Here is an 11,145-nt window from a genome sequence, read left to right on the forward strand (position 1 = left end):
TTTGGCCATGGGCACCTGGACAGGAAGAAGAGTTCTTTTCTCTAGGATGGAAAGCACAGAACCCCAGTGTTTCAAAGGCACATGAGAGACAGCTCTTTGGAAACCAAGGCCTGCCAGACTTGCCAGTCATGACAGCTTTTGTCTGGGAGAAATCCTTGGATAAAGGGAATTCTGGAGGTGGATTCCCATCTTCAGCCATGGACACCTGAAGCTGAAAGATGTTTTTTCCCCATAAGAAAGAAAAGCACGTGGTCCCAGTGTTTGAAAAGACAGATGAGAGGTGGGCCCTGGGTGGCCAAATGTCCTGGGTTAAGTGTGTATTCTATTTGCCATCTGTTCCAGGTGGGGCAGTTATCTTCTGTTAATTGGGCAGTTTTCTTTATCTCTCCCACTACCAATCCTCCCTCCAGGGAGAAATCTTCTGTTAATGGGCCATTGAGTGTCACTGCATGACTGATCAAAATTACATCATCCCATTGTGAGATCCTCTGCCCAGAGAGAGGAGCCAAGCATTCCTACCTGGATATAATCAGAGATTTTGGGGCACCAGAGCTACCTTTTCCTGCTGGGTTCCCAGAGGAAGACCAGGCCTAGCTACATCACCACTGGATCTTCAGAGGAAGACTCCACCTTCTACAGGATCACTGTTCCAACAGAACCACACCTGTCTCTGCAGGGGGGCTGCACTCACCATTTAATGGGACTGCTACCAACACCCTGACCAACAGGCTGTCAGGTTGTATTCTGACTCTGTCAGTGCTTTTGGTTTGTTTGTACTATTGATTTGTATTTTTTCGTTTTCCTAGTAAAGAACTGTTACTCCTATTCCCATATTTTTGCCTGAGATCCTTTTAATTTCAAAATTATAATAATTCAGAGGGAGGGGGTTTCCATTTTCCATTTCAGAGGAGGTTCCTGAAATCCCCAACCAAAGATACCTGTCTTTTCAAAGCAAGACAGATTTTGGTGCCCAATGGTGGGGCCCGAGGGCATCAAGAAAACAAGTGTGAAGAAAGGAGTAACAGTTCTTGAGTAACCTAATTTTTGTGTGCTGCTATAGAAACCTCGTTAAGTGTCTCCATGTGGTCCAGCTTACCTTGGTTTGGGTGGCACGTGGTCATGGCTGTATTTCTCCCATCTGCAGGTCCTTATCTAAACATGGGTCCTATAACTAAGGCTACTGTGGCTGTAATCCAGTTTGTTTTATGGCTTAATTATGTGAGGATTTCATGGATTTGTAACTGCCTCTGGAGGACAGGCACATGGATTCAGAGCTATCACACACTGACTGTAGGGTTTTGGGGTTCATTCATTAATGGTACTTAATGTGAGGAAATGACACCGGGGGAAATTTTCTCCCAGCCCTTTAACCATCTCTTTGGGTGTGCCCCAGCAGTTTTCAAAGGGTTCAGATCCACTCTAAATGCTAATGATATCCTACAGCGGTTGGTGTTGCTGATAGGCCTGTTCTATTTAGCATTCAGAGATAAGGGAAGATTACCCTGGATAACCACCCTGACCAGACCTAATCACCTACCCCAGAGACCAGGGATGCTGCTGCCCCAGAGCCTGACCCTGCCCCACAGCCCACCGCAGAAATAACCACCCAGACTGGGTGGGGGTTCTGGTGGAGGAGATAGGCCAGATGCTGAAGGAGTACATTTCCCCAGCTGGTGAGAAGCCCTCTCCCTGCCTCAAAGAGGGAGAGTCTGATGGTGCAGCAGTGGAACCCACAGATGTTACAACTGTCCAGGTTCCAGCAGAGCTGCAAGGGCAGTCACAGCCAGCAGCAGTTGCCCCTGTGGGAACAAGGAGGTCTAAGATGAAATCAGAGCACCCAGATAAGGGTAAGAAAGGAGGGCCCTCACAACCTGCAGGGGAGCCAACGGTTGAGATCATCACTGAGTCCCTGATGTACGAAAGTCTCCATAATCTGCATAAAGACATTGTACGACGAGGACATGAGGCTTACACCACCTGGTTGCTCTGAGACTGGGACCTCATGGGTACAGGCGTGCAACTGGATGGTGGTGAGGCAAGGAATTTGGAGCCCTTGACCCAGGACTCGGGTATGAATCAGATTTTTGTAAGGGAGTCATGGTCCCTTTCCCTCTGGGAGTGACTTTCAATGAGTGTCAGACAGAGCTTTGTCCATAAGGAGAGAATGCAGGAGCACCACCATAGAATGTGCTGGAAGATCCTTGAGGAAGGGATCCACAGCTGAGAGAATTGGCAGTATTGGAGGTACTCTTTGGGAGGGATGGACAGCATGATATGACCCCGACAAGTTCAGGTGCAAAGGGCAAATGTTGTGGAGTCTGGAAATATGGGGCCATCTCAATACACCACCTTCATTGCAACGATTGATGCCAATAACAGCCAGGAGGCAGTGGGTTCTGCTGCCAACAAGGTTAGAAATGATGAGAGTATGATCAATGGCCCAATGCAGGCTCATGTCTCTGCTGTGATTAAGAGCCTCCTAGAGGAGATGAGGGAGGAGCTGAGGAAGAACAGCTCCCATATGGCACCAGTGCAAGTTCCAGGCCCCAAAGTCAGAGCCCAATGTTCCCCAGCTAGAGAGAGAGGGTACAGCCCAAGAGCTGACCTGCGGCTCTTCCTGCGTGACCATGGGCAAGACGTGGGAAGGTGGGACAGGAAACCCACTTCTGTCCTGGAAGCACAGGTGTGTCAACTCAAGGAGGGAAACACTGACCGATAGAGTTCCTCCAAAATGAAAGTATCCTCAGCCTCCCATGACTGAGCTTCCGGATATTACAGGAGGGAGGATGATCTCTCGGATCACCTTCAAGGAACCTCTAGTATGTATGCCCAGGAAAGAAAGAATAACCAGGGCTAGAGGGGCCCTGCCTCCAGCCAGGAAGAGACATGGGAAAACCGGGTCTTTTGGATGGTGTGAATCCAATGCCCTGGCACAGCAGAGCCACAAAAATATGACACCTTAGTTGATACTAGTGTGCAGTGTACCCTAATACCACTGGGACATGTAGGGGCAGAACCTGTTTCCATTGCCAGGGTGACGGAGGGATGGCAGCAATTGACCCTGTTGGGAGCCGAGGTGAGCCTGACTGGGAACAAGCAGCAGAAACATCCTATTGTGACTGGCCCAGAGGCCCCGTGTAGTCTGGGCATCGACTTCCTCCGTAACGGGTGTTACAAAGAGCCAAAGGGACTCAGGTGGGTTCTTGGAACAGCTGCTGTCAAAGCAGAGGACATTAAGCAATTAAACACCTTGCCTGGGCTTTCAGAAAACCCATCTGCAGTAGGACTCCTGAGGGTGGAAGAGCAGCGATTGCCAATTGCCACTTGAAAGTCCACCACTGGCAGTATTGGACGAATTGAGATACTGTAATCCCCATCCACAAAATGATCCGTGAGCTGGAGAGCCAAGAGGGGGTCAGCAAAACCCACTCAACCTTCAACAGCCCCGTCTGGCCTGTGCACAAGTCTGACAGAGAATGGAGATTGACTGTGGACTATCGTGCCTTGAATGAAATGACTCCAGTGCTGAGCGCTGCTGTGCTGGACATGCTGGAACTCCAGTACGAGCTGGAGTCCAAGGCAGCAAAGTGTTGTGGTCAGTGTTTGTGTTAGCCCAGTTTTCAGTTTCGTAACCTGGGTTCTCTAATAATGGCTGCTTCTGAAGTCCTCCCTATGTTGTTCCAAGTTGGTTTCTCTTCAAGTTGTATCCACCCCTGATGTAAACCACTCCCCTTTCTCCTTCCCTTTGCTCTCATGGGAACTGGCTCTGTAAACTACTCCCCTCACTCCTCCCCTAGGGTTATCCCATTGGCTAGCTGTTTGTACCCACCCACCATTTTTGGCCTTATATAAACCACTGCAGAGCTGTGCTCTTTTTGTTTTGCTTCTGAATCTCTGGATGAAAGACCTGCAATATCAGGAGAGCATCTGTCAACTCTTTTACATTTCTCCCTGATGCTGGTAAAGCTACTCCCACTGTAGAGCCGCAGCTCTGAAGTTCAGCTCCTGGTGAATTTAACCTGGAGTTCTTCCATACAGTTGGTGTGGCTGCTGGTGTTCCAAAAGAGTTGGCCAAAGACTCCAGTGGTTGCGTCAGCAAAGTGCTTTGCCACTGGCGACATTGCCAACACGTTTTTCTCCATTCCTCTGGCAGCAGAATGCAGGCCTCAGTTTGCTTTCACCTGGAGACGCGTGCAGTACACCTGGAACCAACTGCGCCAGGGGTGGAAACACAGCCCCACCCACCATGGACTGATCCAGGCTGCACTGCAAAAGGGTGAAGCTCCAGAACACCTGCAGACATCAATGACATCATTGTGTGGGGAACATGGCAATGGAAGTATTTGAGAAAGGAGAGAGAGGATGTTGTGGTTTGAGAGGAAGTGAGTTTTTGGGAGGTGGTGGTCAAACCAATAGGTGCTCAAATGTGAATATTGGCACCTGGTTTGACCATTGAGGATATGGATACACCTCTGAGAACACAGGGGTTAAAAGCAAGGAACTCCCAGGGGAACGCTCTCTCTTGGTTCCGGTGGATGGAGAGGTCAGACCTCCCCTGCCCAGCTGCGGGCTGGGCGGGGGAGGAGAAGCCACGAGGCCGGAGGGAGGTAGGCTGGAGCCTTGGGCAGAGATGGGAGGTGTATGCCCCTGGCCCCGGCAGGACAAGAGCGAGTTCCCCATAGATTATGGAAGGGTGGAAGAACTCGGAGAGGCATCGGGAAGCCCCCCTTTCCCAGGAGGGAGAGATAGAGAGAGAGAGCTGCCAGTGCTACCTTGAAATTTGATAGCACTGGCCTGGCCGAGAAGGAGAAGGGGGGGGCAAGAAGAGTGCCCAGCAGAGCCAGCGTGGGGGTTCGGGACGAGTAGAGACTGTGATTTTAACCCTTCTGTGGGATGATGGAAACCTTGCAAATGCTGATCCTCCGGGAGTTGAAGGAGAAGAGAGACAGGGATAAAGTAAGAGGAAATACGCAAGTGTGATTGAGCTGTGAAGGTGAAAAAGGACTGAGAGAAGTTGAGAAGAATCCTAGGTGGAGGAGATGATGGAGTGGCTTTTGGCTGGACTTTTCTTGTATGGCCATGGACAGAACCTTTCCTGTAATACAGAGACTGCATTTTAGGGGGAGGCGATGGCTTGGTGCCAAAGGAGCGATGTGAGCGGAGACGACAGGTGATGAGGTGATGGTGCTCTCGAGACCCCTTGGCCCCAGGGGGTGAAATATTGGGGGGGCCTAGTGTCCCGAAAAGGTGAGAGACTGTCGTTTTCTCCTGGAACTGGGCAAAGCATCCTTGAAAAGGGAAACCCTAAAAGCAGCTCTGGTCCATGTGCAGTGGTGAGAGCACTGAACATGGAAGGAAGAAGTCACGAAGGTGGTGCTGAGTGCGGAAACACAACTGGACTCGGCTGTGTTTCCAGGGGAAACCTGTGGCGCAAGAGGGACTCCTCTCTCCTTGATGAAATGAGAGGTGATTGTCGGAAGGGTGGAGATGGACTGAGTTGATTATTTGAAGGGTGATGGACTGGATAAAGATCTAAGGTTTTGTTTTATGCTGTGGGAAATTGAGTGGGGGGAGGAGAAAATGTTTGAGAGGTTTCCATTTTGCTCTGCGTGTTCATTTTATAATTGGAAGATAATAAAGTTTTTTTCTTTGTTCACAAGTGGAGGCCTGCTTTGCTCTGTCTCTGATCATATCTCACAGCAAACACCAAGGAGGATATGTTTTCATGGGGGCACTGGCATTGGGCCAGCGCTAAACCATGACAGAGGATCATCCAGATTCTCCTGAAAGTCAGCTTCACCATCAAGAAGAGCAAAGTCAAAAGACCTGCCCGAGAGATCCAGTTCCTGAGGGTAAAAGTAGCAAGACAGACGGTGTCAGATTCCCACTGAGGTAATCAATAAAATCACTGCAATGTCTGCACTGACCAGCAAGAAAGGAACACAAGCTTTCCTAAACAGCGTAAGTTTCTAGAAAATACACATTCCTGAGTCCAGCCGGATTTTGAGCCCTCTCTACCTGGACACCCGCAAAAAGAATGATTTCCACTGGGGCCCTGAACAGCAACAAGCCTTTTCCCAGATCAAGCAGGAGATCGATCATGCAGTAGCCCTTGGCCCAGTCGGAATGGAACCAGAGGTGAAGAATGTGCTCTACTCCACAGCCAAGAACAAGAGTTTGTCCTGAAGCCTGTAGCAGAAGGTGCCTGGGGAGACTCAAGGCCGACTACTGAGAATCTGGAGCCCAACTTACAGAAGGTCCAAAGCCAACTACACTCCCACAAGAGAAGGAAATCTTGGCTGCCTGTGAAGGAGTTCGAACCACCTCGTCGGAGGTGATTGGCACAAAAGCACAACTCCTCCTGGCACCCCGACTACCAGTGGTAGAGTAGGTGTTCAAAAGAAAAGTTCCCTCTACCCACCACGCCACCAATGCCACATGGAGCAAGTGGATTGCCCTCATCACACAGCGTGCCCATACTAGAAACCAGAATTGCCCTGGTGTTGAGAGTTTTTTGCAGGACAATGGACATATGCAACATACGCACAATCCAGCCTTCATAGAAACTGAGTAAGGTCACAGTGCTCTTGAAGGACACGAAAGAAGAACACGCTCAGAAGCAGACAGTTCAGGATGCAAAGGCAGACAAGAAAACCGCAGCAAGACGCATGAAGAAGGAAGACTAAGTAAAAAAACAGAAATATTAGAATGCATGCGTAGAAGGATTTAAGCAATCATGTATTAGCTTGAGGCATGAACAATAGAAAACTGTAGAAATATAGCTTGCTTTTTGTAAAAATTCAGCTTCACATGATTATATTGATCATGGCGTGATGTCCCGTTACTGACCCTCCACATTTTTTGGTGCCCGAACAGGGACCCGAAGACGGCTATTTCACTGCTGTGCAGAGGTTCAGCGACAGCCTTTGGGAGGCGGAGAAGCCGGTCGAAAGTATCCCCACTGCCCCAGCAAGAAGCACAGATGGATAAAGGAGCTCCAAGTAAAGACAAGTTGATCTCACCCTGATCAGGTGAGCGGCCGGGGAGGAGATGGAGTTGGACCATGAGAGAGATGGGGTCCAGAAACTCCTCCAACATATCCTGTCTAAGAGAGGGCAGAAATACCATGCTTTCACTCTGAAGGAACTTATTTACTGGGCATGGGAACGAAACCTCATACCAGGAGTGCAGGTCACTTTTGAGATATCAGCATGGGAAGCCATGGGTGGCATGTTGTGGGACTCTATTGCCTTGGGAGGACGTGAGGCTAAAGAGGCATGTAAATATGCTACCCTGTTGAAAAACATCGTAGAGGTATTATGGGCAATGAAAGCGGAAAAGAAAGCCGCTGCAGCAGCTTGCGTTGCTTTTCCCCTGAGCCCCAATCCTGAGCCACAGGCATTTCCTGCTAGCAAGTTGTTTTCAACTACATGAGACGTTCCTTCATGCTGCCCAGGACCTGTAGCCTGGTTCCCCTAACCAAAGAGGAACTCAAAACATCAGGACCCTCAGATGAGAAACAGAGTCAGAAAGCAGCCTTCCTTTAGAGGTTTCAGCTGCCAACCCAAGAATAAAAGTATTCAGGAAAAGGGAGCAGCTGGTGCTGAAGTGTTGAAAATAACGCACACATCATCTGAAGATGCGGCTTAAGAAGAAACCAATTTGGGATCTGCCTCGGTAGAGGAGGAATTAAAAGCTTTGGTAGACAATTGGCAGAAGTTAGTAATTCAACAAAGCGATCGAGTCGCTCGCCAAAAGGACTATTCTTTTGAAAGGAGGGAGCTGCCAGCTATTTTGAACTCTAAAAGGACTCTCAACGAGCAGAGGGGGAGGCAGATAATCCCCCTCGACCACGGAAGATCGGGAGTTAGGGCTAGATTCCGAAATTGAAACAGCACAAAAGAGAAAGTGGACGGGAGTGTTTTCTAAAGCAATAACACAGGGGACATTCTCCACAGTACTATAGAATCCTTCCCTGAAGTAACCCAAGCCACAGGGCAAAGATGGGAGCCATTCGATTGGAAGATATAGAACAATTGAAAAGTGCCGGTACACAATATGGCTTGTAATCTCAATTAGCACAATCATTATTACAATTCATTTCTACAGCAGATACCTTCATTCCAGCTGATGTTCAAACTTTGGTTAGGTTAATCATGCCCCCTCAGCAGCAGATTCACTTTTATAAGAATTGGGAAGGGGCATGTAAAAAAGAGGAAGCAAGACCTCGGGCTCAGGGGGATCCGTTGATTGGAATTACAGCACAACAGTTATTAGGAGAAGGTCCCTGGTCCACAGCAACTGCCCAAGACCGAAGTATCAATGAAGTTTTGCATCTAAGGCAAAAGCTTGCATACAACTCGATCCTTGCATTGCCTGATGGGCTGCATACTCAGGCTTTTGCACAGATATGTCAAGGGGGAAATGAGGACTTTGATAAATTCATAGACCGCTTGCATAGAGCTATTTATGATCACCCCGATCTGGATCCAGAAACAAAGCAGAAGCTGTTTAAGATGCTTGCCTTTGACAACGCTAATGATAAGACTTGGCAGATCTTAGGCAAGTTGCAAAAGGCAGCAGAGGTTGTTGACATGCTAGAATAAATGACTAGAACCACAGAGAGACAGAAGGCTGCTTATGTGGCTGCTGCGGTACAAGGTGCCGTAAAGCCACTACTTTCAAAATGAGAGAAAAAGGCAGAAGGGAAGAATATCAAAGGTTTTGGATGCAGAAAGGTTGGACCCGTACAGAGTCAATGTCGATCTGCACCAATGAAGAAGTTTTGCTCCATCTGCAAGAAAGATAATCTCAACCGAGAGACTGCAGGTTCCAGGGAAACGGACCACGGAGCGCAACCCCACGTGCGAAGACACAAGCTCAGGAGGCTGCATGAGTGGCTCAGCCCCCTCTGGAGGGCTTTACTCACTCCAATCCGCAACTCCTGGAAGCGCTGGAATGGACGTGGAAACCCCAGCAGACCTTACCGTCACTGACTCTGCAGTACATCTGGTGGAGACTAATGCAAAGGGACATCTGGGAGGGGGGCTTAGTGCTTTCCTGTTAGGGAGGTCATCTGCAAGCAAAAGGGGACTGGATGTAATTCCCAGAGTTATTGATGCAGACTGTCAAGGGGTTATCAGAATTATGGTTAGGACATTTTTCCCTCCTGTATCTATTCCTAAAGGATCACGAATCGCTCAACTTGTTCCTTTTAAGTCTTGTGTTCCCTGTAGGGGATTGAAGGAGCTGGGAACAGTCGGTTTTGGTTCCAAAGGTAACCCAGAAGTTTATTGGGCAATGGACATTACGAGAGGTAAACCAGATAAGCAGGTAACCTTGACACATGCCAATGGTAATTCTATTACCAAGAGACTCACAATTGATACCGTAGCAGATGTAACAATCATTTCAAGCAGTGTATGGCCCAAAAATTGGCCAGTAGTCCATCCTGTTTTGGGAATCGCAGGGATTGGTGGAACCCAAGCAACTCGATTAAGCAGGGAGGTAATTACCTTTACTTTCCCAGATGGAGTGAGTGTAACAACAAGACCCTATGTCATGCAGACTCCCAGTAATTTGTTAGGTTTAATTGGCAGGGATTTGTTAAGTCAACTGCAGGCCACAATTGTCACACAGCCTTTTCAATAGCGGCCACTGGGGGGGAGCCAATCCTCAAAATTAGCTGGACTGCTGATACCCCTATAGGGATTGATCAGTGGCCCCTGCCAAAGGAAAAGCTGCTCAAGGTTCAGGAGTTGGTTCAAGAACGACTTGAGGCTGGTCATATAATACCAACAACTAGCCCATGGAACACGTCTTTTTTTACAATTCCAAAAAAGAGTGGGGAACGGAGGTTGTTGCACAATCCTAGAGCATTTAGCGCAGCAATGCAGAGTATGGGAGCATTACAACCTGGATTTCCATCCCCTGTTATGTTACCCGAGTCCTGGGATCTATTGATGATTGACCTCAAAGACTGTTTTTTCACTATTCCCTTACACCCTGAGGACACCAGTCATTTTGCCTTCTCAGTCTCCTCCATCGACAAAGCAGAACCCAACAAGAGATGTGAATGGGTGTTTTTGCCACAAAGGGATGAGAAACTCGCCCACTATGTGCCAGGTTTACGTAGCCTGGGCATTAGAGGCAATCCAGCAGCAATTTCCCAAATGTATCATATATCATTACATGGATGATATCTTGGTAGCAGGACAGCAATTGGACTTTGAAAATGTTTAAACATTTTAGCAAGCATGACAACTGTTCTAGAACTGAGAGGGTTGAAAATTTGCCCTAAAAAGGTACAGCATTCAGCTCCATGGAAGTATCTTGGGTGGCACACTGATCAAGCTGTAGTGAAACCACAGAAGATTACCATTACTACCGAGATAAAAACTGTACATGATGTTCAAAAATTAGTAGGAGATATACAATGGATTAGAACTATTTGTGGAATAACTAATGAAGAACTTGAAGCTGCTAGGTGCCTCATCCCAGGTACACGAGCACCGATTACTGGATAGGACACAACAACAGGCCTTGGAACACATAGCCTCAAAGGTTGTCCCAGCAGATGCGCATCATCTGATTGAAGGTATCCCAGTTCAATTGATGATCATTGTGGCTTTTGCTGAGCAGCCAGGATGAGGGAAGAGACAAGAATCTTGACTCCATGTTTCAGAAGGCTGGTTTATTATATTATGATATATATTATATTAAAAATGCTAAACTAAAACTATACTGAAAGAATAGAAAGATTCATCAGAAGGTGAGACAGGAATAGAAAGGAATGAATAACAAAGTCTTGTGACTGACCAGAGAGTCTGAGCAGCTGGACTGTGATTGGCCATTAATTAGAAACAACCACGTGAGACCAATCACAGATCCACCTGTTGCATTCCACAGCAGCAGATAGTCATTGTTTACATTTTGTTCCTGAGGCTCCTCAGCTTCTCAGGAGAAGAAAATCCTGGCCAAAGGATTTTCATAACATAGTTCGGTGACAGATCATCAACCATAACAAGGAGGGTGACCAGTATGCCAAACATCCTTTTGCATGAATTTGTCAATGGACAGAGACTCGGGCCAATCCTTTAATCTTTCTGCAGTGGGTATTTTTACCTGTGCAACAGCCTAGAACCA

The sequence above is a fragment of the Motacilla alba genome, unplaced genomic scaffold (assembly GCF_015832195.1).
Source record: "Motacilla alba alba isolate MOTALB_02 unplaced genomic scaffold, Motacilla_alba_V1.0_pri HiC_scaffold_28, whole genome shotgun sequence".
NCBI lineage: Eukaryota > Metazoa > Chordata > Aves > Passeriformes > Motacillidae > Motacilla > Motacilla alba.